Source organism: Meleagris gallopavo, chromosome 10 (genome assembly GCF_905368555.1).
Source record: "Meleagris gallopavo chromosome 10, MGAL_WU_HG_1.1, whole genome shotgun sequence".
Lineage (NCBI taxonomy): Eukaryota > Metazoa > Chordata > Aves > Galliformes > Phasianidae > Meleagris > Meleagris gallopavo.
In genome coordinates this window covers 5033843-5061750 of record NC_139413.1, presented here as the reverse complement: position 1 = coordinate 5061750, position 27908 = coordinate 5033843, and the positions used below count along the sequence as shown (strand labels likewise).

General features: G+C 48.7%; 1 long non-coding RNA gene across 1 annotated transcript in view; it reads right to left on the bottom strand.

Moving 5' to 3' along the window:
• The window catches only part of LOC109369250 (uncharacterized), a 71915-nt gene extending 46323 nt beyond the window's left edge, over positions 1–25592 (bottom strand). The window contains exons 1-3 of the long non-coding RNA XR_014885320.1: positions 25137–25592; positions 18980–19116; positions 10926–11108 (exon numbers count right to left, since the gene is read on the bottom strand). This is a non-coding gene — a long non-coding RNA (uncharacterized LOC109369250). The remainder of the gene's footprint in view (positions 1–10925; positions 11109–18979; positions 19117–25136) is intronic.
• Between the last annotated feature and the right edge of the window lie 2316 nt (positions 25593–27908).

Here is a 27908-nt window from a genome sequence, read left to right as displayed (position 1 = left end):
CATTAACTCCTGCAAGGTCCACGAGGCCTCACCGTCTCCCATCTGTCTGGCAGGGAAAGAATATAGTGCCCTGCTTTAAACACTTGGAGACCTCCAGTCCCCTCTCTGCTCCCTGCTCAACCCGCTGGTTAAGTCACTAACCCTCTGCAACATGGACACATTAATACTGGGTGCTACGAAGGCAGTTCAAGGCTGGTTCATAATTCACCTGGCCCAAAGACACCACATTTCTGAGGCCCGAGGCCATAACTTTAAAATGTAGAAGCCATCAAAAAAAAAAAAAAAATCTGAACAGCAAAAGGCTGTGAAATTTGCACGCTTTGAAATTATTCCTGTTTCACAAGGTTCATTTGAGAAGTTACTGTAAATAGTTCTTGTAATTCACACTCTAAACAACATTTCCAGAAGCATTAATGAAACATTTTTTAACCCCTCCCCCCGCTTCCCCCAAAGTTATTCCTGGCAGAAAAGGGGAAAAGATGCAAGCTGTGGAGTCTGTGACTGCAGAAGGGAAGAAGCTGTCGGATCCCATCTGTCGACCGGGAGGATGAACGACCGCACACATCTCTGCTCTGTGCCAGCTCCCAGCCCGAGTTCCAGGGGCTCAGCATCTTCTTGGTCATCCCCAATGGGCAGCACTGGGGTCAGAGACTCCCTGCAAGGTCCTTCCCGTGCCAGCTCCAGACCAGTGAGACTTGCTGGACGTTGGGCCCAAAGGAGAGGGTCACACACCATACCTTCCAGATACGGGCCAGCTCCTGGGGTCCCGCAGTGCTGTTGGAGACAAAGGGATGTGAAGCTAAAGAGCAGAGCAGAGCAGCAGTGGCTTGGACGACACGGGTCAGTACTTCAGCACACGCAAGGCTGGTTTTCGATGGTTTGGGATTAAGAGCCTGCAAATTGCAGCATTCCTCCAAGGCTGTCTCACTGGAAAAGAGCTGAGGTCAAGACCAGGAGGGACCCAGAGGTCAAAGCGCTGCCAAGAAAAAGAGCTAAACAAAGCCCAGGATTTCTGCAGTCAAAAGCCCAGGCATCTAAAGACAGCGTTAAACTTGAAATGAGAAATTGGAAAACCTCTTTTGATATATTCCTTCCCTTATTTTAAACAAGCTTTTCTTACTCACTGCACAGCTGACATGTGGACTTTGGACTTTCTTTTTGTAATGTATAATGGAAATTTAACGCATCTGTGAGGAACCTGGGACTGTTTTTATATCACATCCACGGTGTTTTGAGGCCCTCCTGCAACTCAGAATAAAACGTCAATGGCAAAGTGGGACTTTGTGTTCAAGAGAGGTGGAGACGTAACCTCCCCCATCCCCATGTCTATGTACTTGTAGGCAGCTGGAGGTGAATGCCCCAAAATAAGAGGAGCCACAACTTACATCCCCTTGTGCTAACACTATCCCAGTTGGGTCTGTGGCGCTTTCCCAACGGTGCAAAGACAATATTAGTGCTGCTGGTGTCTCCAGGACATCCCGAGAACCAGGAGATGTTTTCTGATGGAGATTTGCCCGGAAGTACTGCCAAAATCCTTTTCCTCACAGATCAACCAGATTCACACAGAAGATGTTTGAAGTCTAGGACATGACAATACTGCACCCTGTGTGCATTACCACAGAGTCCCAACTCCTGGTTTCTGGATGGCTAGTCTACTGGCTCAGCCCAGTGCCAACTCAGATGACGGTGAGGCAGATCTGCAACTTTGTGAACTCAGCAATTAGCCCCTGAACCCGGGGAGAGTTTGTCAAGATCCCATCGCAGGCAAACAATAACACAGAAATACAGCTTTGAGGGGGAGACAATTTATCAGGCTGACCACAGACATCTTCCTCATTTTTTCTTTAATAAATCCAGCTTCGCTCTTGGCAGTGTACAGTATCTTGTCATTGCTTTCGTCTCCTTCTGCGCCTGCCTCCCACCTGCATGCTTCTGGCTCTTTGCAACCCTGGGGCCATCTATTTTCCCAGCGTTTCTCCATGAGGAAGCCAAGTCTTCTCTTCCATTGAGGAGAGGGAAACTGAAGCATGGCGAAGTGAGCTACTTGACCCGAGGTCAGCAGGGAAGAGGATAGGACAACATACTCACATTTGGGCTGGGCTGATCCATTTCATCTCATGATGAGCATCAGGGGGCTTTTGCTCCCTCTTGTGAATAAGCTGTTTAGGAATTACTCAGATGCTCTTTGCCATCAGATTTTAATCACCAGGAGTGCCTTCCCGGTGGGACTCCATGAGGCAGCTGGCCAGGTTCCTGAGAGCCAGGCCTCATCTCAATTCACACAACAGTTACTCTCAATAACGGCAGGCAGACACCAACCCAGCTCTGACCTCACCTCCTATTGCCTGCAAGGCCCAGAGGAGCGTAGTGTTTCTATCAGTACTTCCACCTCCCAGAGGTCCGAAGAGAAGGGCAAAGATGAGCTCCAGGCTGCACATCCTCCTGCAGATCATGAATAAACTCCTGGGAATAGCAGGGAGACTCGCGGGCACCCAAGTCATCCTCCAAGGACAGAGCAGGACAGTGGCTCAGGTGGGACACGGCGAGGCTGCTGGCAGCCGTGGTTGCCTGTGCTAATTTCATGCCCATCCTCTTCAACTCCCTGCAAAATTCCAGGCAGGCCTTCCACTTTGGCTGACATTCAAAACTGTCACCTCTCCGCACACATTAACTTGGAGGCCTCTGTCATCCCTCACATTAAAATGCTATCACAGGGAGTCAGCACAGCTTGACTCAGCCAGCTAAGGGGCTGGCTCCGGCCGCGCTGCGGGGACAGCCGACTCACGCTTGACATCCGTGGTCAATTTGACAGTGATGGACACGCTACTTAGGAGTCATTTGCTGATCTCATTTCCCCAGGTGGGAGGTCGTGCCACGGAGCTGCCTTCCCTGGGGAAGAAGTGGTGATGCTCTTCAGCCTCTCCAGGAGTGAGACGTGTGTGGACAGGCTTTCCCGTCTGCTCGCCGATCCACTGAACCTACTAGAATCCCAAAATGCAGCTGCTTGATCCTTCACATAGGGCAGTGCCCCAAAGCCTGGAAACATTCCCGATATCCTTGCCAGAATGTCTGCTCCTGGGTTGCCTCCCCCTGCCAGTTCACTCTGGAAAGGATCTTCAGTCTTTTCGACCACTACTGGTGTTTTTAGAGCCCGCTTGCTCTTGCTACTTGTGCTGCCAAATGCCACAATAGCTTGCTTTCAAACCAGGATACAGCTTTGCTCGCTGGTAGGATCTATTCACCATAGCCTGACCTTCCTTAAAGCAAGGAGAGGCACCCTCCTGAAATTCAATCAGCTCTAAATCAGTTTTTAAAGGACAATTTCATACTCCTTTTACCAGGTCATGCCTCAGTCTGAAGGTGCTCACCCTGTCATTGTCATCGTACATCCTTCCGAGCAAGCAGTGATAAAGCAGGCAATGGTCAACACCCTTCAGCTCTCATAGAAGAAATGCTGCAGGAAGGAAAGGACTTTGTAAGCCTTCATCCTCCACCACAAGCCCCAGGAACGACCGTAGGGGCAGGTTAGCATGGCACGTCAACTTTGGGGCATTACCACCTTCAGCACCCACTGGCCTCATATACATACAGAATGAGTCACTAACTCAGATGATGCTTAACTCAGCCTAAATCACACCATCCTATTTGACTGAAGGCCCCTCAGTACCTGTGACTACTGATGCCCAAGCACATTCCCAGCAAAGATGGTAACAGCATCCTGCACCTCTATGCACTTCTTTAAAAACAAAGCCCACCTGCAGCTCAGGGGGTGCCAGTCAGCTAAATGATCGTGGTTATTTTAGTCATAAGTAACAATTAAACCAAACTGAGTCAACCTGAACTGAAATATACATGGAGCTAATTAATATTGAACTAAAACTTCAAGCTTCCATGCAAATGTGAAGCTGTAAGATACCAGAGTGGTGGCCCTCTACATCCTTATACCAGAGGACAAAGCAAATCCCATCTTTTCATATATGTACATTTTAAAAGCATGGAGCTGCTTATTGTCTAATCACCTAAAAATTCCCTTCCACTTCTTACTGTCCTCTCAGAGTGTCATTGGTAACGCTCTCCAATCCAGGACTGCAAGAGATAATGATGGTGGGGGAACACAGCCAGCTACTGCTGGGAACCACTTCCAGCCCTTCCCAGTTCTGGGAAGCCTGAGCTGAGCCCTGTCCTAAAAACCCCGTAAAACAGATGTCTTATGCAGTGTGCCCAGAAGGCCTTCCCCAAAATTAGGCTCTTTTGGATCAGACAAAGGGAGCGAATTCCAGCGTCCTCCAGCCCTCGCACTGCTCCTTTGAGAGCGAGGCACAGTTCTGCTCCAGGAGTGCCTCTTGGCCCAGCTGTGGCTGCCTGGCTCCGGGACAGTGGCACGATGTATTTCTGTCACCAATGCCACCTGTCTCAGATAAACAAGGAGAATGAGGACTTTCATTCCCCCAGCGAGGAGTTGATCAAAGCCCTCAAAGACTTTCTCTCTCAAAGGTGACTCACTTCCCCATTGGGGTGGACCAAATGGGTGACAGATGAGTTGAGCACCTTATGGCTTCAAAAGCAAAGCCTCAAGCCTAACACTGTACTGTTCTCATTGCCAAGGGTCTCCACCAGCCACACAGCCTGGCTCTGCCCCACAACCCCATCTCAAGGCAAAGCAAGGCGACGGCTGCTCTCGCCTCCCGACTCCTCTTTCGGTCCTTTTATGGGAATGATGGTTTTACATCAAGGTCTGGTAGAGCGCTCAGCTTTCTGTTCCAGACTCCAGCAGCAAGAACTTGACCTGTGTGCTCAGACCCTCTTAGTCATCAGGCTGAGCTGCGTCTCCCCCCCTCCCACCCGCCTTCTCTTTATGGAGTAGCAGCAGCAGCAGAGCATGGGGTGAGAAGTCAAGGGAAGGACAACTTGACTGATGGAGCTCAGGTTGCGGGGTCAGCGCAAGGCGTCGTGATCCGGGCTCAGACAGAGCCATTTCCTCTGTGATTTTATCCGCTGCGATTTTTATCTTTCGTCTGTTCACACGTCATGCCACCTGGACATAATACAGAGCAAGCCGAGCGCTCGGCTCAGCCTTAACCCCTTCCTGTCCTTCCAGAAAGGCCCCAACATACAGCAAAGCTGCACCCGTGGGTTCACCTGGCAACAAGGGTTGTCTCTTTACGAGCCCTTTTCATTGCCTCGAACATCTGTAAATGGCAGGTTTATCCTTCTGTGCTGACCTCGCGGACAACGTTATGATTTACCCACAGATTTCGCATTCTTGACAGCGTTCATTAGATGTGATTTTTGGTATTTGGCTCAGGAGAGACTTTCTGGTTTCAGTTCCCACCTGGAGTGTGCTCTAAGCCATGTGAGCACGGCCCTGGTGGCTGCTCAGGTGAGAGCACAGACATAAAGAGCAACAGGAACCATTCCTCACACTGCCCTGGAGGTTCAGCCCTAGCAGCTGCTTACATGAGTCCAAAGTAATGAGGACCAGCCCCGTGCTCCCCTGAGCCCAAGTGAAGGCCTCGGGTGCAATTGGGCAGTGTTTGACACGAGTGCAGGTGTTTGGGATGTCCACAAGAAAGTGGCAACAAGACCCCATCAAGGTCTCAGCCACGGAGCACTTCAGATCTAAAGCCCTCTAAAAACCACCACCCCATCCTATCGGTGAGGACCAGTACGAGGAAGGAAGAGGAATAAGAAGATACAAGAGATACAAGTCCCAAATGCCACATCCCCAACCACAATGCATGGCACCCGACCCCTTCCATCACCACACATCCTTTCACCTCCACAGGCCGACAGTCCAAATGTCCTCACGCTGACCTTCATTTTGGGTCCCTGTATCACCGAATCCCACAGCCCAAACAGGATGCAGCTCCAGCCTGCAGGACACAGCAGGGAGCATGCAGGAAGCCCAATGGCCTCAGACCAGACCCACTGTGCACCGCCCCCCCCCACCAGACCCACCTTCCCACCTCCCTGCCTTTCCTGGTTGCCTCCAATGCATGGAGCTCTGGCACCCGCATCCTCCTAATTCCACTGTGATTAATTGCTGCCGGATAGGACAAAAGTAGAAACTGCCTTAAGAGTGGGGTATTTTAAGGTGCTTTCTTTTTTTCCCCCCTCCACCATGTTTCCTTATTTGTTTCCTTTCTTGCTACTGGTGTGATAACTGGAGAGTTATTTGGAAAATTCCTATTGTTTATTTCAAAAGTCTAGGGAAAAACACAGAGTGCAGCTAGCTACAAGATCTGTGCATCTCTTCAGGTTATTTTCAATTTGTGACTTTTTAAAAGGCAATTACCTCACTTTCTGAACTGGATAAAATAGGTCTGGACAGAAACAGCACATTCTTGATAAAATCCTTTTGGCTTTCACATGCATCTTCCAAATAAGCAATCTGGGTGGAATGGTGCAATATTTTTAAGGGCTTTAACAATTAAAACATCTTAAAAGAAGCTGTGCCAAGCTTTAGATTAGGTTCTCTTTCAAAAGGACTATAGTAGACGGTAGTCATGGCTTGGTTTTTCAATAAGCCATACACACAGTGTATACAAATCAAATCCAAAAGGTTAAATAATTCTTATGCAGAAAGCCAACTCTTTTTGACATTAAGAGACTCCTTTATTCTGTGAAGTCTCTACATTAAGGGCTGCTAAACGCCAGGTGGACGTAGTGGGCAGGATCTTTCTATAAATGCCCAGCTCTCACATCTGCACTAGGCCACTGTCAAGAAGAGACTACATTCTACACTGTAGAGTCACCATAGAATCATTAAGGTTGGAAAAATCTACCAAGATCATCTATCCAACCATCATTCCACCCCCTACCATGCCCATGCCCACTAACCACGTCCCTCTGTGCCACATCTCCAAGGTTCTTGGATGCCTCCAGAGATGGTGACTCCACCACGTCCCTGTTCCAAAGCTTGACAAGTCTTTCTGAGAAGAAATTTTCCTAATGCCCATCCTGACCCTCCCCTGGCACATCTTGAAACCATTCCCTCTGATCCTCTCACTGTTATCTGGGAGCAGAGGCCAACATATGAAAAATAACCCTGAAAAAAAATCATATCGTAAGAAAAATCAATTACATCTTTGCCCTCTGGGCTGGTGACACAGACACACCCATTGCTACCACTGCTTTCCAAAATGAAAATTGGGTTTTGCTTTTAAGAAACCCTCTTCTGGACCTAGAGTTTGAGACATCCATTGAAACCAGCAACTTCAGGTCACAGTTTGTGTGGGAAGTAGCGTGCTCTTCCAATCAATGCAGAGGCAGCAAATGCCACTGCATTTGCATATGGCCAACACCCTATGGAGAACAGGCGGCAAAGCCAACCCTGAACCCAGCTCTGTTCCACCCCTGAAACATCAGAGCATCGTTCTTCCCAGCAAGCTGTCAAGGGAGCCCTCTGGTAACATAAATTTTGGGGTGCCCTTGCTCTATGGTCAGCTCCAGTCAAAGACATCTTATCGTCGGCCGTTTCCCCATGCGGCACAAATTCATGTCCCTATCATTAAGGAGACACATGGTTTATTTACTCATTACCATATCCAGCTGTTGGCTTTCCTTCTCCCCATATTTCAGGGAAAGTAGTGATTTGACATAAATAATACCCCATTCGGCTACGGTCTGAAAGATATTGTAAATATTAAAAAAGTCTTCAACTCCAATAGCTCTTTTCGAGTGCTCCGTCCAAACCCTACTTAGTATGGGTGTGGGGGGAGGTCGGGAAGGAGAAAACCCAACGCCATTACTTAAATAGCCCCATTAAAAGCAAGGCCAGAGTGAATTACGGCTTTATTAAACAGATGACATTACATCGGGAATGATGAATCATAATGTTTCTTTTTGGGATTACAATGCTATATGACCTCTTCAACTGTAATCATTCGCCTCCTACTCCCAGCCACCGTCAGGTGTGCCAGCCCCTCTCCTTGCCACATTAGCAACAGCGCTGGGGATGTGAGGGCATCCATTTCCCTACAGCTTATCAACTGCCATGGTTTGCTGCTGTAGGGAAGGAAAGGAGGCTGCTGATGCCTTTGGGAAGTCCAGAGCAGGGACAATCCCCCCCAACCACCCCTGGTGCATGCACTGCCTTACCAGCTTGCCCGCAAGAAAAGCGGATCCCCACTCCTGAAACACTAGACATCAACTGAGCTGTTTGCTGGTTCTGTCCCACTGAAAATCTCTTCTTACACTCCTCCACATGCATCCCCTTCTCTTTTCTCCTGTGTTTAAATCATACAATTATGGAATCATTAAGGTTGGAAAAGATGACAAAGATCATCAGGTCCAACCATCAGTCCACACGGTCTCCTAGGCAAGTCACACATATGGATCAGAAAGAAATGACTGCAGTGCCTTCTCACTGCAAAGTTCAGGACACCTTAAGGGTGAGCACCATGCCTGTGCTTAAAAAGCTACAAAGTCTCTCAGCCACACCAGGTGCAGCAGAGCTTGGGAATTTGAAGCAAGCTGAAGTGTAGGTCATTTGGGCCACCACCAACATGACACAGCTGTGAAGAGAGGAATGCCTCCCCATTAAGTAATAATTGGTTGGAATTACAACTGTTCGAGTTTCAAGCCATCTTCAAGTTGAATAATACAAATCTCCACTGATGTGTGCTCCAGCGTTTCCCATTCTGCTGCACACCTGGATAACTGCAATAGGAACAAAGCCTACGCGACCTTGTGGGTGGTAACCCTGCCCATGGCAGCAGGTTGAAACTCGGTGATCTTTAAGCTCTCTTCCAGCCCAAACCATTGCACGATTCTATGATACCATGATTCTAAATCACCCCTGCTCCAGGATGAGTATTGGCAGGAAATTTATGGATCTGCAGCAACGGAACACCAGAGGTAACCAAATGAGAGGGCAAGTGTGAAACTAACAGCAAGCCCCTCTGAAGCCAGGCTCCCTTTGCCATGTTGGTCCTTGCAGGATTGACAGAAGCATCACTAGGAGAAGACCTGGGACAGAGCTTCTCCCTCCACTCGCTTGGGGCATGGCCTAAATCAGCACTGAGTAGTGCCCAGTGGGCACAGGGGATATTTGTCCTGCCCTGCACATGGTCTTCACATCACAGCATGACATGTTCCCCATGTTCTATATTGCTTGTCCTCCCAGGGTTTGCCTGCTGCCTGTAAGTAACCAAGAAAACATGACATCCAGCCTCCCAGATAAAGCAGTGCTGTGCCACGGCCCCACAGAAGCCAACGGCTTCTATTTTTACATGTTTGGTGAGAAGCACGTGTCAGCTATTGACAACACACAAAAAAAGCCCCAGCACTCAGATCCCCACTCCCCTTCCACCTTCTGCTCAGGCAGACCTCAGACGAGCACCCGGCGGCCCCATCTGCTCGTCACCTGCTAGCATTTGGGTAGCAGCTACGTCAAACTCCTGGCTCACGTTTTCACACGTAGGAGTTCGCCGTCTGAGTGATGAGGCTGTCTGTGCTCCCATTGTGCTTTGCCATCCAGAAGGTTTTTTGGAGCTTGGACAAAAGAATGCACGCCAGTAGCTCTTACGTAAAGCATCAGCCTCTTTGCCCCTGGTTTATAGACTGGGAAACTGAGGTGCGAAAGGCAGAGAGACTTGCAACCTCCTGCACAGCCTTCTGCCTCCAAGTATCCCTCTTTTATCCTTATAAAGCATTCCTTCTGTCCACTGTGCTGCTTGGAAAATAAAAACACAACTCCTACAACAATAAAACCTGCCAAGGGAGCTTGAGCTCTGCCTTTGACCCTCGGTGGTGAAAAGATCCAGGGTCTTTTAGTAAGGCTGGTCACACCATGAGGAGCCAGCATTTCTGAGCTGCCTTAGCAATAGTAGGTCCCCTTCTGCCTGCCCCCCTCTCTCCTTAGTTCTTGGGACACCTGGTTTGATCCCTCATCCCCCAAAAATGCACAGCTCTACAAAAGCCAAGGGCACACCCCTAGCAGAGAATCACTAACATCAGGAGGAATCACACAATGACTCCCATCCGGGGTGGGCAGCAGTAGCTACAGAGATCTGTAACAAAGCATAACAAAAATAGACCCGATAACTAGGAACCTGGAAAGTGGACAGCTCAGATTTAGCCTTTACACATCAAAATCAACGATGACAATCATTTTTCTTTCTGCTGTAATTGTTGTAACCACACTGACTTTAATCTTAAAGAAAAAAATCCAACCCAGATTTCATTCTAGTCTAGAAAGTGAGTCAGCCCTCCAATCTCAGCTAGAAAGAAAGGCACTTGCTAGGATGGATGTGGGAAAATAGAGGGTTAGATTCACCAGGCTCCTCTTGGGTCATGCTAAAATTACTACGATTTAAGTTAATGAATAGATTTCCTTTTGTTCCAGCTCAGCTTCTTTCTATAGCGTTACAGCCCTTATCCCAAGCTGGAAGCAAGCACTATTCAGATAAAACAAAGCACAGCTTTTCTTTCGCATTACCACCAAGACTTCCTCATAATAATATTTATAAAATAGCTATTAAGATGGGAGGGGATAGTAAAACCATATCTGCACAAGTCAAGCTCTGAGGTTATAAAATACCAGGAATTAAATCTGCCCTGCAACACAAATTCCCACCCATCCATTTATTCTCTTGTTTCAAAGCATCTTTAATGGCAGGACCAGATCCTGCTTGCTCCTCAGGACCTCTGCCACACGCATCGCCCAAACAGGAGGGGGGCTGTTATATGGGTCAGTGCTCGTCCATTTGGACAGATCCCACCCCTCTACAGAGCAGGGAGGCACAACCACATTGCTCTAAGCTCTCCAGGGCAAAGAGGGAACCGGTGACAGAGGTCACAGCAGAACCGCAGGTGATTACGACCACAGGACTTTGGCAGCCTCAGGTTGGCACCATCTGTGCTTCTTCCAGGGCACAGGAAAGTATTTTTTTGTGCAGCCTTTGGCAAGAGCCATTTCCTACCTCTGTGGTCCAGAGCTGGCTGCAAAGTCCAGTCACGTGCTGAGCCCTCTTCCTCCTCGTGGTGCTCTCCATGTCAGGAGGTCAGCAGAGCCCAGAGATGCGCAGTGGGATCAAAAAGAGCCTTTACCCCTCCTCTTGGGGAACCAAGAGGTCTGCAGCAATGGACTTGGCAGCACCACAGGCCTAGAAACAGGAATGAAAGGCTGTGATTGGAGTTACCCAAGGCCTTCATGCCCAGCCCAAAAAGACAGATAAAACACTGCCAAGAAACAAACTCCAAGGAGGGCAGCTCAATCCCTAAAGAAAATTTGAACCCTGGTGCCTACCCAAACCTACCCTACGTAGCACCATGAGCAATGGTGCAACTTTCCCAATGGCAGGGAGGAAGAGACAATACACCCGGATGCTTTGGGTCACTCTGACAACATTCACTTTTTGTCAGCTGTTTTCAGCATCTTGATGGTGGGAAAGGGAAGGGAAAGGAGATTGGTGAGAACAGGAAGAACCACTGCATTTATCCAGGCTGACATCCTACGTAACATCAGCCAGAGTATCTCAGCTCTAACCCATGTTGTGCCAAGTGGTGACACTAATAGGACAACAACCGAGCAATTAAAAGGAAAGTAGAGACAACGAGATATCAAGTCAAAAAGGCTCATGGACAAGAGACAGAGAGACCTAATTCTTGCTTGTTTGCCTTAGTGAGTGGAATATTGTCAGACAGATACCACGCTCAAGAAAAACTACATTTCTATGTCACCAGCAATTACTGCCTTCTCCTTCAGAGGCTGGAACCCTCCTGCTGTACCAGGTTTCTCACGTGGACCCTATGAAAAGCACATCAGAGCATGGAGTGCACAGCATCTCCCTCTGCACACAGAGAAGCAACTAAACAAGCAGCTGCTGCTGCACTAACTCACATTTAAACCTGCTCATAAGCTGTAGGAAAAGAGAAAGTACAGTGCCTTAGCTAGGGATGGGGAAAAACAGGGATGCAAGGAACAACACACTGAGGCTTTGGTCAGGACCAAGGTCTGGAAGGTAAAAGCAGAGAGAGGGGATAACCAGTAAGCACGGGCAGACTGGAAAGCTAGACACCAAACCTGGCGTATCAGAGCAATTGAGTGAGAAAGAAAAGCAAGGCCAGAGGCTGTGTGTCCAATCACTGCTTTCACTAGATTAAAAATGTAAATTCTGTGTGTAATAGCCTGGCTTGGAGATAACCAGAGTAGCAGGCAATTAGGAATAATGAAGTAGCAATGACAGCAGCAGCGGGCAAACATCTCTGGGAAAGGAGTGGGTTTGAGAGGTAAGGATGTCAGCTCCAGCTCTCTGTATACTTCTTCGCCACTTTAAGCTTTCCTATCGAACATACGATATCACATTTGCTGTGGGCTAATGGGACCCCTGGCATGCTCAAGGGAAACATTGTTGGGAAGAGGCACGGGCAGTGTGACCTCAGAAAATGATGGGCACACACACAGCACTGGAGCCAGGTGTACACTTGGCAGCTGGATCCTTGGGGCACTCAAAGGTTGATCACATAGTGTATTCCCTTCTGCTGCAGGGAGCTAGAAGTGTCCTCTTGGTAGCCAGCCATGCACTTCCATGCAGCCAGCACAAACTTGATCCCTCTGAGATTTTGATCCGTCACTGCTGGGAAAACAGCTAAGCAGCTCCAAAAGAAACCAGAAAGTAAGTAAATAAGGGGGAATAATTGTCCAGCATGGGGGCAGCCATATCATCATCTTCAACAAGCAGGCTAGAAAGATGACTTGGCATGCCACAGTCCCCTTGTGCAACACAGCACCATGAGCAGCACCAGAGCTGGGCAGGAAATACCTGCAAGTTGCCCATTACCCTTCATAATGCAGACTGTGTGCAGTAGCATAATGCCACACAGACGTCAATGTGGACACTCACCAGGAAGCTTAAATAGAGCAGAAACTCAAGATTCAGACAACACCAGCCCAAGGAAGAGAAGAAAAATGCTTGGAAACATCAGAAACCTGAAAACAGTGCTGGAAACCAAAATCCAAACACACCAGGGAAAGCTCGTGCAGGGGGGAAGACTGAAAAACCAGATATGGAAGGGCTGGGGAGAAGGAGATAGAGCTACGTGGAGGCAAGTGGGTTATAGGCAATCTTACATCAGTTTATGAAAATATCCCATTAATCTTCATAGCGCAATCTTAATTGCAAAATCTTTCATCAGCCTTGTTATTTGTGCACCTGTCACTGGAGACACTCGGAGTTGTTTTGTCGTCATTTCTCACACTAATTAGAGGGGCTTGGGGTGGTTTGTGAGGTGGGGTGGGGAGTTGGGGGGGAGGGGGCTGCTGTTTTTTTAATTGTCCTCGAGCACAGCTCAGCTTTGCAGTAACGCTGCCAATTAGGGTCCTGCCCCGCGCGGGGCTTGCAGGCCTGCTAGGCACATTACAGAAGACTAGAGGGGTTGTTTTAATTAAATACCCCCAGACTAGCAGGGAAATATTTAGAGCAATTTAACAATCTGCTGCAGAGTTGTTAAGCCTCCAATATATCTGCTTAATGTTCATTTGGGTATTTAATAATCTCCCTACCTTATCTAATCCTGTTTAAATTTAAAGAGATGCATCTAAGCTGGTGGAGTAGCTAGTGCTTATTAACAGCCGCTGGTTATTAAAACATATTTGAGATGTCATTGCTAGCAAGCAGTCCCAGTAGCAGGCAGGAGAACTGGTGCCTGTGGATGTATTTCTTCCTTAAGCAGGGCTGCCCAGGGACAAGGCCCAGCACTTCCATCGTAAGATCTGCTGTCATCATAGTGGTAACGCTGCATTTCCAACCTGCTCCACCTCCCCATGGAAGGGAGCGCTGGCCTTATTGCGTAATTAGTCAAAGTTACCAGTTATTTATTTTTAAAGCTGTGTTCCGGGCCTTCAGCCACTCAGACTGGGGCGTTTGTAAACTGGATGTTTTATGTTCCCAGGTTAATGGAAGGCACGTTGTGTTTTCCTCAGCCAGCTCCTCACAAACTTCCTCTGAAGTCCAAAGAAAATCATTTGTCGGGGGTTGATCTACGAGGCCAGAAAGTCTTAACCTTGAAAGATTTTAGCCTGGCTGTCTTTGCTTAATTTGTTTGTTCCTGGGCTGGTTGTCCTGTCCTTGGTAGTCTCCATACCATTTGACGTGCTGCCATTTCCTGCAGCAACGCTCTGCAGGTTGCCTAAGCCTCCTCTCTTCCATCCTCTCCAAAACCAGGCCCTTCCATCACACTACCAAGCGCTGCCGCTCAAAATGGCGGTCAAGGCAGCTTCCAAAATAACAACGTCACACACAAGAAGAGATCGTTGGAGAACACATGACTCATAACTGCCAAAACTCAAACGAAGGGAGAATCAAGTCAGGAAATTCACCTTTTCCCAACAATAGGATGAGAGATAAGGGCTTTAGGTTGCATCAGAGGTGGTTCAGGTTGGATATTAAGTAACGTTTCTTCTAAGAAAAAGTAGTGGTGCATTGGCACGGGCTATTCAGAGAGGTGGTGGGTCACTCTCTCTGCAGGTGCCCAATAACTGGTTCCATGGAGGCGCCCAACATTTTAGGTTCTCATTTAATTTTCACCATAAGTTTGGTGTTCCGGTTTTGGACACCTTGTTTGATGATAAAAATTAATCATTTGGGAAGGGCAAACCCAGAGGAGGTGACACATCCATCTCAAGTGTTGTGCAGGAAAACAGTCACTCCACTTGGTCCTTATTGGTCAAAGAGCAGCGTCGAGGTGAAACACAGCAGCCACCTTCAAGCAGGATGCTGTTATAGAAAACAAACAACAGGGTGAACACCAAGGCTGGAAAGGAAGATTTAGGTCAGGCCTTGAGGCGGAGAGGAAGCACACTTTTTATGCTTGTTCTGTTATTCTTCTTTGAAACCCAGGAAGAGGTTGAATAACCTCTATCCCTAAGGGCCTTTAAAAACAGATTAGTGTAAAAAGACATAGGTAGAGTTGATCTTGCCTTGGGGCACAGAGACAGATTCAAACGACCTTGGCAAGGTCCTTCTGATGCCATTTCTTCTGTGGCCGTATGCTGTAGCACGAGGAACACTGAGCCCTACACTTTCTCCTCTTTGCTCTCCTTCAAGGGACTGATTATGGTACCAGAGCAGCCTGTACTCTAAAAATAAACTAAACAGGGACAGACCGGTCCATTAGCACAGTCCAGCAGAAGCAATGCTCTGACTTGTAAGGATCCATCATCCTACGTGCAAAAAAAGCCAACCCATTTCATAACCCCAGCAGATTCCAAACTCAAGCCCTCCTCCACAAAGGAAACCCACGGTTCCCTCTCCAGATTTGGATGACAGGGATGACCGGAGGGGGAGCAAAGGGAGCAGATATTTTTTGTTTGTTTGTTCTTTGTTCCTTGTTTCTCAGACACTGGTGTCATTGAGGATATTTTGTGGAGGAGACACATCAGCACAGTGACGGATCCTGTCTGGTCCCATCAGCACCGAGGCGTTGTGTCCCCAGAGTAACACGAGAGGACTGCCGTTCCTGCAGGGAAGGCTGCTCAGCAGGAGGTGTCAGCCTGGGAAACACAACAATTGTTTCTCTCCAATCGGTTCAGTGGCACTTGGAAACTTTCAGTGCAGGGGAGAGGCTGAGTCTGAACGCAGAGGTGTGCCAAGGACTTGCACCAAAGGACAGGGAGCAGACTTCACAGCCAAGCATCATCGCGATGGTGGCTGCCCACCATGAAAAGGAACAAGTATGCTCCAAGTGGCCATTTCCTACCAGCACGTCTTGCAGGGTAAGGAAGGGGACTTCTGAGCCATCTTCCCGACAGCTGACACTTCACACTGTGCTCTCGTCACCTCTGTGTGCAGAGCTGCAGCCACAAAGCATAGATCTATTTAGACTCTCGAAAATAAATAAATAAATAAATAAATAAATAAAAGGATGCAACTGTTTACAATGTGATTTCCTTAATTCTCAATAAAGGATCCTATATGCTTCCTCCCCCATAGGTCACTGCTGGTTTAGCAGTGCTGTAGCAGGACAAAAGGGGTGGTGTGAGTTAACTCTGCAGTGCCCTGCAGCAACAGCTTCTGCTGTAACAGCAGGACTTCGCATCCTCTTTCACAAAAGCAACAGAGGACTTCAAACTATCCATGGCCACGCAGAGAAAAGCCTTCTGGAGGTTGGCTGTTTTCCCTGCCGGTCAAACGGGGATGCAAGCTGCAGAAAAACAGAGCTATCTGCCTGATAGGCACACTGGCTGACACTGCTATAAGACCAGCCACCGCATCACCTCTGCTCAGCACCTCGAAGATCCCAGTTGAGGCTACAGTTACAAGCAACTGAGGAAAACTGTCTGCGAAAACTACCCTCTGTGCTCTGGTTACTGGGAAATGAACTGGGTTCTGGGCTCCTTCCCAGGAGCGGGATGTGCTGACATTGAGTAGACATGTATAAAATGCAACTTTTCCTTCCATTTCTGCTGCTTAGAGCCACCCAGGCCTTGCGTGTTGGCAGCAAGAGATGCCACAACACAGCTCTTCACTGGGTACAGCACGTGTGATGGTGCTGCTTGTGAACAGCAGGCTCAGGGGAAGAAACCAGCAGAGGCAGGCACAGAGCAAGTGGTAATTTCTGCGCTGTGCAATTACAGCTGGGAAGGAGTAAACCTCTGGTGCACAAACCTGCCAACAGTTTACTGCCGACAAGGAAACAAAACCGACAGTTGACACTGGAACAGCTACTGATACCCTGTAATCATCTTAAAAATAGACTCTTTGCAAACCTGCTTGTTAGTAGTGAGAACATATGCTCTTTTTAAGAGGGGGGAAAAAAAACCCTCTCAGCATCTCCAAAGCAACATTTGCATTAGCCAGAGCAAGTGCTTGGAGAAGCTGGAGTTGCAAGCGCCTTCCCAGGCCTCGCTCTGGCCCTGATGGATGGTCAGGACACAGCAAGATCTTGCATAGCCACAGCTCACCCACAACTCGCTGTCCTCTCTGCGCTCAGCACATCAACGCTGCAGGGGAGAAAGGAACAAACATTCCCTTGTAAGTGGATTTCATTTTGGTATTAGCTATTTAGAGATTACGTCCATTTCAATTTGGGCAGGGTTCCAAGGTTAACATCCCTGCTCTTGTTAACAGTGCTACAGTGTCTAACGCTTGTAAAAGCCCATCAGCTCACTTTTACATCTTATTTGAAAAAATCACTGCAATGTTGCACTGTGCACCAGGACAAGGAGAGGTGAAAGACAGATCTTGGGTGAGAGAGGATTTACTGTTTCCCAAGGACTCCTGGACACATCACTATTCTCCTCTGCCACCTATGAATACATTCCTCATAGACTGCTATTGTAATCACACAGTGAATCCAGGATGTTCAGCCCCCACGGAAATTTCAGAGGCTTTCTGTTGTCTCCATAATCAGAGAAGAAAATCTCTGTCAAAGAGGCACAACACACAACATGGAGGTGGCACCCTCCACCCAGGATTTACCACAGAATTCAAATCCATGTATTCATTTTACATCTATATTTATTCCAAGTGGGGTTTCCAGTGTCTGGAAATTACACCCATTTCATGGTGTGTGCAGCTTCACCAGGGTCATGTTGCCGTCCAAATCACTAAGGGAACTTGGCAGGTGGGACCTTCAGCAGATGGGCCGCTCAAGCTCAGCCTAGATCTGCTCTCCTAGGAGTTGCAACCCCCAGGGAAGACACAGTCTGAGCCTAGACAAAGCAAAACAGAATCATAGAGACTGGAAAAGACTACTAAGATCATCTAGCCCAACTGTATTCAGGTTGGATATCAGGAAAAAATTCTTCTCAAATAGAGAAGAGAGTGGTCGTGCACTGGCACAGCTGCCCATGAAGGTGGTGGGGTTACCATCCCTGGAAGTGTTCAAGAACCATGGAGGCACTGGGAGATGTGGTCACTGGACACAGTGAGAGTGGGTTGGGGTTGGACCTCGTGATCTTAGAGGTCTTTTCCAACCTTCGTAATTCTATGATTCTATGACCTAGTCCAATCATATGCCAGAAGGGTCACAGCAGAGGATGAAATGACCAGGCATTTGACTCCAGAGAACATTCTGTTGGAGGAGGACTTCAAACTTCATTGCTGGGACAGGAGGTACAAGGGTCCAGCTACAAGCTATAAAACTACAGTAGAAGCTATTCTTCAGCAGTTGGAGACTAAGGTCTCCAGCCAACAGGTGACACTCCAGAAAGCAGAAGAACAGGGCACGATCTGCTAACAAGGAGCACAGACTTGGTTGGCATACTTGCCAGCCTGGAAAGAGTTTGGCTACACACCAGCAGGAGATCATCCTGCTGCATGACCCCAACACCTGGGCAGGAAGACAGCTTCTTCACCCAGGGCAAACGTACAAGCAGCTTTCACTGAGGCATCCTCAGATGAGCTCCCACCAGTCAATACTGCCAGCATGAATTATTAACCAGCATGTCATTCAGCCTCAGAAGCGGATACATCCCCACCACACAGGAAAAAAGCTTTTAGCAACATACCCGTGTCAGCAAGCCCAGGTTGCACTTGCCAGGCGCTCTCTCCCACCTCCCCGCAGAGCTGCAGGAGGGACCCATGGTGGGCTGCTTGCTGGCAGCCCCAGCAAAGAGCCACGCTGCCCCTCTCCCAGATCCAACAGCTCCGTGCGTGGCTGCATTAGCTCAGCACATCCACCTGTCACGCAAGCCACTCGTTTGGAAAATTATTCTGCTGGAGCATCGCTGAGGACACCTTGCCAGTGAAATATCAGACAACATCAGGCGGTGTTTACTTGCTCCAGTGCAGATACTACACATTTATTATTTACACTTTGCAGCGTATTTCTAGAGTTATGTCAATAATACGGGGAGTTATCAAGTGATCTGTTTGCAGTCAGTTGAAAACTGCCACGATTCCCAGTTTGCCTGAGGAATTTTAGGACAGGGATTTACCATTTCACATGGGCTAATCCACGGCACGAGAAACTGAGGATCTAAGCGGTGTTTGTCTGGATCTGCCAGACCTCAAATTGAGTTTGTATTGCTTACCTCCTCTGCTTTCAAGCAAAGCCAGCCCCAGGGGGAAGGAGGGCTCCTGAAACGGTGTAACAGCAAAGCCTGGAAGGTCACCCGTAGCCCCAAGTGTTTGAAGAGGTGGCTGGGTTGACTTTCATAGACAGTTCCAGCTGTATGTAAAACAAAACAGAAGTGGGAAAAGGATTAGGCCAAGCTGAAGGGTCCTATTCTGTAGCCATGTTTGGAGTCTGATTAATGCACAGTGGTGCACCGGACACAAAGCTTAAATGAAAAAATCCCATTAGCTGCTTATTTGTTAACAATAAGATGCAAAGTACTTCCCAGGTGCCATCTATTCACTCCTCTCCCAAACACAGGAGCTCCTTCACAACATATCACCAGCCACATCCCACCACACCAGAGCCACCCTGGCATCACAGCTGTCCACATCCCTGCCTGAGCTGAGGTCAGCTCTCCTGTACAGCACCCAGTGGGATGGGGCAGCCCATCTAGCCTGGAATAACTCGCAAAGACCAGACTAGCATGTTTTCCCCCATATTTTTCAATGTCTTTTGACAGAAGCTGGGGAAGCAAGGAGCATTTCCAACCCAAAGCATAGCATATGTTTATTAAACCCCTCCACACTAAGAGCTGCCTAGCATGGAAACCAGCAAATATTCTCTCTGAAAAGGGCACTTCTTTGGAAATGAGATTTGTGTATCTAGAGGAAACAACTTCAAAGAAGTCCACTGGATGATGCAAGCTCAATACCATCTAAGGCTGGTATCAGCACTCTCACCAACAGCAAAGGCCAACCGCTACCTCCCTCCTCCAACTCAGGCTGCAATGGACCACTCCGGGTGCCAAAAAGCAGCAGTTACCCCAAAGTGCTGAAGTCATTGTTCAGGAGCTTGAATGAACAGCCAGAATCCAGGTGGCAAGGCATGCGTCATCTCTAGCAGCAGTTCTCTGATGCAGAGAAATGACCCTACGTCCTTCCTCCCCCTCTCCTCCCCACATTTTTGATTATCAGAAGTGCCTTGACGGTTCTGGCTGAAAGATCAAAGCACCCAGCCAGGCGCCTACACAGAGCCACCACGCATTCAGGAGCCATGCTCTGCTGCAAGTCCCATTTGCAACAGGAGAAGGGCTTAAGGTTTGGTTCCTGAAAAGTCCCTTTTCATCAGCATCGGGTTGGAGCGGCGCTAGCATTCAAGCCGACTGCAGCTCAGCTGCAGAGATCTGAATACTTGGCCAGGTAATAAGCACCAAGGCAGTTGTTTTTATCTTATTCAGTCAACAAGAACATGGAAATCAATTTTTCCCAATCTCAGTTATGGCTAGAAATCCATTCCTTTTAGGCCAGCTACAGGATTAATCTATTGAATGGTTTGCAGGCATTTTGCTGACATATAAACATTTTAAGAATACATTATACTTTCTTCTCTTCTAGTAAAGCATTAGTGCTTTTTTTTCTCCTTTCCTATATAAACATCTTTGTTCGGGAATCCTTGAGACAGGACGTGCAAATGCATCTGTGCAAACAGACCTCATGTCTGCAAGCTTCTGCACTGCAGTTGACCATGGATTCATAGAATCATTAAGGCTAGAAAAGACCTCTAAGATGCCCAACCCCAACCCATCCCCACATGCCCTCTGACCGTGACCCTCAGTGCCACATCTCCACAGGTCTGGAACACCTCCAGGGATGGTGACCCCACCACCTCCCTGGGCAGCCTGTTCTTCTCATGGAATGCTGAGCATCTCATCATTTGTGGCCTTTGGTCTCCAGGAAGTTCTCAGCAGGACCACAAGACAGTCTGCAGACCCTCTGGAAGAGTGTGCTGGATGGCATTTTTCCCCCACTTTACAGGTTTGGAAACAGGTAAATTTTCCTCTTTCACCAGTGTAATCAGATCTTCCCAAGGTGAGAAAAGCTTTCTTCCTGAGAAGTACTTTCAGCACTGGAACATTTTCAACTCTCAAAGAGTTGTTTCCCACTCAAATCAAGGGATGCTCTGTTCCATCATCTGCCCTTTCCCACTTGAAACACAATCTAAATTTTCATTTGACCAACATCACAGCTTTTCCACACCCACTCTCCAGATGTCAGGATTGCTTGTAAAAGTTTCTGCAGGTGATGGATTTCAGGCCAAAGGCTAAGATTCATTTTAAAATGATCTCCACAAAATTTGATCTGGGCAGCAGTACCGAAATGGTTCTGCAAAAACAAAGAACGATAAAGCAATTATATGCCATGCAAGAGGACAGTAGAAAGTGAGTGCATCCATCTCACCACAGCTGTCCTCTCCTCCTCCAGCAACCTGAACCCAACAGACTGTGCAGATCTATTTCTCATTATTGCAGAGGACATTACAGGTATTTCCAATGCAGTTAATAATGTGTTACCCTGGCCAGAAGGGACATAACTTGTTATAAAGATGTGACAGCCCTGCTTGCTCACCTGTTCACATTGCGGTTCCTTCCTTTCCCCAAAGTACCTCTTCAAATTTTTGTCCCTCTTTGTTTCTGTATCATTCACCTGCAGGGCTCAGGTAAAGCAATTCCCTGTGCTTGCCTTCAGCTAGGTCCCCAGCTGCCATCAGCAACACCCAATCCGTAGGTAAGCAACTCTCCAACAGCACTGTTGTATAATCACAGAATGCCTTAGGTTGGAGGGGATCTTAAAGATCACCCAGTTCCAATCCCCTGCCATGGGCTGGCTGCCCTCCATCAGCTCAGGCTGCCCAGGGCCCCATCAACTTGGCCATCTAGGGATGAGGCACCATCAGCTTCTCTGGGCAGCACTGTCAGCACCTCATCGCTCTGTAGGCTGCAGTAGGTTGTCTTCAGGCTTTTCCCAGCAAGTCTCTATTGCCCGTGCCGTGACACAGACCAGACATGAAGACAGCTACACCACCCTAGGATGCAAGTCCTCCCGCTGAGAGAGCGATATGCAACGCGCACGTGCTGTGCTCTGTCTGGAGTGGAGGAGGTGATGCTCAAGGACTCCTTTGTACTACAAAACAGCATCACTGGAGAGCTTCCATCAGGTTCTCTCATCTTGCCAGGACATCCAAGACAGATCCACAGTAACTGAATAATCAATTAATCCTCCTGCAGAGCTCCATTTACATAATGAAAATGCAGCCTCCCAATATACCACTATTTTTCAGTTGTCTAGACCAATATATCTGTCCTGTAGTTGGAGGGGGGAGACCTAACACAGCTTCTATTACAAGTGGCAGAGTTCCAGCTGAAGTCACGTGGTGGCAATAAAACTTCTATTGATTTCATGTAAGCATTTAACCCTAGCAGAGCGCATATTGCTCCAACAGCCCACAATGGACTCTGCATCCAGCAACCCAGACTGAATTACAGTTGCACCTCACAGGGCGCTTGGGGAATCTCTTCCCTTTCTGTTTAGCTCAGATAGAAGCAATAGGCACGCAGAAAATTGACAGGCTTCACTGCACACTTTGAAATACAGCAACAAGTTTGGGTTTTTGAGTTCAATACGTGCTATTTTTCTCAGATCACAAACGTGGGTCTCACCTTATAGACTGCAGTGATAAACCAAACAGCTGTATCTCCAGATTCAACTCATTTAGCAAGTAGGGACTTGCTAGGGTTGGGGTAAGTCTGTACTCAGGAGTCTAATCCTAAACTGAAGCCTATGAGCAACGGTACTGAAGCATCACTCCTGGGCAATGCTGGCAAACCTCAGAGACTGCAGAGTTGAATTAAAAACCTTTACTCTTGCTCCTTCTTCAACTTTTGCCCACAGAAATAGGACATGAAAAGCAAACAGAGGCTCACAGCAGGGCCTATTTGCAGCCACTGGCTCCCAGCCAAGCTGGACAGGCTGCAGACAGATCAACAGAAGGCTGAGGTTCAGCTGCAGCCCTCGGTCCTGCCACAGCCTTCTGCAGGTCAGCAGGCAAATCATTTTGAACTTATCTTCAAGCTCACAAAGCCCGTGCAAGGCTCCCATCCATCCCAGCCATTGGAAAGGGCACCAAATGTTTGGGCTGCTCTGCCAGCAGCACAGCTGAGGCACTGGGGATAGACAAAGCTTTGTCAGACCTTCTCCTGGGCAGGGCACTGTCTGTGTGCAGTGTGACAATTGCTTCCATAACAGCAGTGGATCTGTATTTATACATTCCCGTAAGAGTGTGGTTTAAGCGAGCATGCTCTGCCCTCCTCTGCTTGCTACAGGTTGTCTCCTGCAGCCCACAGAAGCCCAGGCAAATCCACACATCCTATCCAAGGGATTGCTTTGTGTTTTCCTCATGACAGCCACCTAATGCAGACTCAATGACTTCTGGCCATTCCCCTGACCAGGGCAGGCACACAAATCAGCTGCTAATTGCAGCAGCCTAATGCTGCAGCTGGCAGTATGGATGCTGACGCCAAAGCGCAGAGCTCCCCCAACCAGCTGACAGCAATGCTGAGCACAACTTGTCCCCATCTGAACAAGCAACTGTTCGGTCAGCGCAGGCAGCTTCCCCAGGCACTGTCCTGACCCTGCACCATCATCAGAGGTGACAAAGCCTTTGGAGTAAGCACACAAAGCACCAGAAGCATCTCATGCATAAGCAGAGGCTGCAGCATGCTGAGAGCCCTGAACTGCCACACTTTGGGCCGCATGGGATGGCCAGGCCCCATGGGGATGGGACAACCATCATGTTAATTGGGTGTCAGGGACGTGTCCTGAAAGTCTCCCATCTCCTCCCGCCCAGCCAAGCACTGGGACAGCTCTTGCTTTCTGTCGAGTACCAGTATTTGCCTTGACATTTGTAGGTCACTAGAATCAAAAGGTTTGGGAAGGGGAAACTCTAAAATCCTTGAAAGCTCAGCTCTGGTGCTGGCACAGCCCAGCCTCAAGCTTCCAAGCCTCCCTCTATCTGTCACAACACACTTCTCCCTTTTGCCATAGAACTCCCCAGGTAATGGCTCTCTCTCTTCTCACCCCATGGATGGAGGGAAACTGACTTCTAGTTCTTCTATCTGACCTATCAAGTGGAGTCTAGATGTTATTTCCATGAAACAGAGTTAAGTGAACACACCTCTGTCCTGGTCCATAGGAGCTCTGCGCCTGTTTCTTGATTAAAACTGCAAGTATCCTTTGAGGAGTCTGGGCCTCATTAGCTTTCACCATCTTTCTTGCTCCTCAAAATGCAAATTCCAGTTTCTGCAAGCAAAGGTCCCTCTTTGAGCTCCAGTAAACAGCAAAATGCAGAGTAATTAAGATTTCCATGACTAATTCCTCTAAGTTTCTTCCACAGGCACATTTAAAGATGGCATATATCAACGTTTGTCTCCAGAGGGTTTTGTGGATGTGTTTTGCCAATTTCCCCCCAGACAACAGTCTTCTGCTTAGAGGAGATCATTTGGAGCTACACGACAGAGTCAAGGCTTCGTCAACCATGAGGTTGAAGCCTGGGCTGCTGCTCTCCACAAACAGGAGGACTAAGGGTCAGCATTTTGCAGACGTCAAGTGTTCCTTTGTATAGAGCTGCTGAAGGATGACACAGTGCGAGTCATTCAGACTTGGCAGCCCTGCATGCCCCAGGCATAAGTTTTGGCACAGACTCCAAAGCCTGGGCTGCTACTGCCTTCCTAGACAGCAGTTACACTCCTCTGTGCTCCTTCTGTCAATGCTTTACCACCCTTGTGGTACCTTTCTCCTGGGGATGTGGGGAGCACAAGGACCGCTCCCCTCTTTCAGAGCACGCAGAACGGCTGCTTTACACAACAGCTTTCTCTGCAGGCCTGGAGCTCTCGAGAACAGGCTACATCTGGTGTGACGCGTGCTTGGAGTCACCCTCAGCTCCCCAAGGACAGTCTGAGCCAAGCGTATGTTACCGGCACCAGAAGCATGTTCCCCACTTCCTAAACATTGCATCAGAGCACACAATGTCAGGAGCATGTGGAAATGCATCGAAGCTGCCTTTGCATATGTGTGTCAGAGGACACGCACGCGTCCCGTCTGGAAGCTAGAAGGAAGGCCATCTGCCTTCCACTGCAAGCTGGTGATGGACACAGATTCTCCCTGTCGCTTTGGCTATGCACGCCAAGCTGTGCCCAGCTCCACAGCGTGCTCCAGAGCCACCTCCTGGCTGAAAGGATAACAGTCATGGAGAAAAGTTAAAAGTTAAAAAAGCCCTAGCAAAACCCAAACACTTACCCCAAGTCCCAGCCATTTGCTTTACGTCTGCAACGCACTCTCCACGACAGGTTTCAGCATCACTACAATCCAGGCAGAGGCACTATCCTGCTCTTGTTTCTAAACATGACCCCAGACCTGGGCTGCTGTTGGAGAGGTTACATCAGGGCTGTTCCTCTTCTGCAGATCTGTGCCATTTCCTCTGGCACAGACGGTCTGCTTAGCAGTGATTCCACTAGTTCAGGTCACAGTGGGGCAGCCCAGACCAGCTCCCTTACAGTCTAGAAGAACAGGAGACAGTTATACAAAAGAAATGTCCTTCAATCGATCATCACAATTTCTCCGTTCACATCAGGGCTATTGCCTTCCGATTAGGCTTGCTTTCCAGCAAGGCCATTTTGCAAAGCAGCCATGCCACTGCACTGGAGGAGAGCGTGTGACACAGTTTATGAGAAAGAGGCATCCTTGAAGAGCAGAAGTTCCGCACCGTCCTACCAATGGCAGGTGAGGGGGTTATCATCCTATAACCTTCCCTGATGGCCAACTGATGCCCTTCACATTTGACGTTCCATTGCACAACAAAAGGTACATTATCTTACTCTCAAAGCACAGCATATAGACACAGAGGCCAGTTAAAGCACAGATTTAACTCTATTTAAGACAAGGCCACGTATCCAATAACTGATAAAATGTCACGTTGAACTCTTACAAAAGGTTTTCCTGCAGCATTTAGATCAGTTACTTTGAAAGAAAGGTTTTTTCCTTTTTTTTCATAGGAATAGGCCTAGCATCCAAAAACAGAAGACAGCAACAGCCCATTCCAGTGCCAGGGAGCTACAGGACATCATGGAGACAGGTGAGGCTGCACAGCGCAAAGTGGGACAACCCCTTCCCCAACCTTTCCCAACTAAATCAACCCACGCATCCTACTTGACCCCCAGAATGGGACCAGACGGAGGGGATGACCACAGACTACAAAAATCCGGAGAGAAGAAGCAATGCACAGTGAGGAAACGCGAGGAAGCCAGAAATCAAACTCTTCGAAGGCAGAAACGTGCCAGACGAGCAACACAGCCAAGAGTGACACCGGAGTCCTTATGATGTAAAATCTCTTCCCATGTTGCAGCATGTTGACCTGACAACATGCCATCAGAATTCTAAATTATGTATCTAAGAGCCCTTCTCCCTGTCAGGGAGCGTTTGAACCTGAAGCGAAGCCGGCAGCGGAGAAGAGCAGACAGGAGAGGTAATTACCCGCGGTCTCCTCCAAGAGCTGACAGAAAGCAGGCCCTGTGCTGGAGATCCTGGCCTCATTACGGGCTCTCCTGGAGGCTGCAGCTGCTCCTCTCTGCGGTCAGACGTGAGTCACAGTGTTGCAGAGGAGCGAGGAGTGCTCCTGTGAGCTCATTAGTGGCTGCAAGGCCACCAGCCATAGCACGGCCGCAGCCACGCTGGTGTTTGAAGGCAGAGCCCCAACGCCGTGCTCGAACCTCAGAGGCAGAGCAAAAGCCAGCCATGAAGTTGGCTTGCCCATAGCTCTGGTATTTCTTCCTTACATCCAGTCCAAATCACCACTCTTTCAGTTTGAAACCATTTCCCCTTGTTCCATCACAGCAGACTCAGCTGAAGAGTCTGTCGCCTTTTTTCTTACAGCCCTGTAGATACTGACAAGTTGCTCTCAGGTCTCCCTGGAGCCTCTTCTTCTCCATGCTGAACAGCCCCAGCTCTCAGCCTGTCCTCGTAGGAGAGGCATTCCATCCCTTGGATCATTTTTGTGCCCCTTCTCTGCATGCACTCCAACAGGTCTGTGTCTGTCCTGTACTGAGGGCTCCACATCTGGACACAGCACTCCAGATGAGGTCTCACAGTGCAGAGTAGAGGGGCAGGATGACCTCACTCACCCTGCTGACCACACTTCTTTTGATGCAGTTCATCCAAGAACAGCCCTTGCAAGCTGGCTTTCTAGGCTGCGAGGACAGTGCTGGCTCACATCCAGCCTGCCACCCACCAGTACCCCCCAGCTGTGTGGAATGCAACTTGCAGCAGCATAGAGATGGAAAAGTCCACTCCGTGGCTGAAAGACCTGCAGCATCAGTGATCTGATCTCTCTCCCTACTCCCAGCCAGCCCCAGCTGGAAGCTCCTCTGTGTGCTCCTCCAGTGGCCTCTCCTCATGGTGACCTCTGCCACTCTGCCCATCCCAGGGGACAGGAGGTAATTCCAGCTCCACTCCTGCTGCAGCCCATCTCCACAGCTGTGCCTACACGGTGAGGCCATGTGAGCCTGTGATGGATCACTGTCTGTGAGGGCCTGAGCCATTGAGCCCCTCTGCAAAGCAACAGCCAGCTGGACATGAGCTACAGACTCAGGCAGCAGCAAAAGCTGATCTGTTACAGCTAACTCTCCCCATTCTTAGCAAGGCATTGGCCCAGGGAAATAAATGTCCTGAAGGCCAAAGCAGCACAGAGAGATATATATAAACAACCAAATCCTGCATGGGTGCAAAAAGCCCTGTGCCCATTTACCCCAGGGAAAGAGACCTGGATAGCGTGAAGCCACTTGCATACCAAAACACAGAGTGGTGTTGGTGAACTTGCAATACATAATTTGCCTCAGTGCTAATTGCCCTTCTGGCTGCTGGCCCAGCCTGAGCCACGATGGAGCAATCAGAGCCAGCGACACAGCACGCCTCTCTGGGGAAAGGATGCTGCAGCCCACAGTGAACCTATGTCCTCCTACAAAGCCAGGAGCAAGCACATTGCCTCCAAAAGGCCCACCAGTAGCTAACTTTGGG